This window comes from Hypanus sabinus, chromosome 17 (genome assembly GCF_030144855.1).
Source record: "Hypanus sabinus isolate sHypSab1 chromosome 17, sHypSab1.hap1, whole genome shotgun sequence".
In the NCBI taxonomy this organism is placed as follows: domain Eukaryota; kingdom Metazoa; phylum Chordata; class Chondrichthyes; order Myliobatiformes; family Dasyatidae; genus Hypanus; species Hypanus sabinus.
Genome location: NC_082722.1, coordinates 422117 through 422500, shown reverse-complemented (window position 1 = coordinate 422500; position 384 = coordinate 422117).

Here is a 384-nt window from a genome sequence, read left to right as displayed (position 1 = left end):
TCCCGCCCCGTCGTCCGCTCCGGTGAGGTCCGCACCTTCACCGCCTAGGTATGGAGCGCGTGTGTGCCTGCCTTCTCGGGATGGTCGACGGCCGCCCGCCCGGCCCCCGTCATTCGTGGGCGCAGCAGTCTCGTCCGCCGGCGGGGGAATCCGGCTGATCGATCGCGGTGCAAACGTGCGAATGCCCAACGTCCAATTCCGTCCGAAGCATGAAGACCTCGGTCGGTATCGGGCCGCCCCGCGGCAGACCCATCAACCCACCTCCGGAGATGGTAACGAGCCGAGCGTGGAAGTTCGCCGCACGTGTCGAGACCGTCGCTTCCACTCGGCCTCTCCCAAAGGTAGGACCGACCAAGCCGCATCGATCGGGGAACAGAGGTCTCC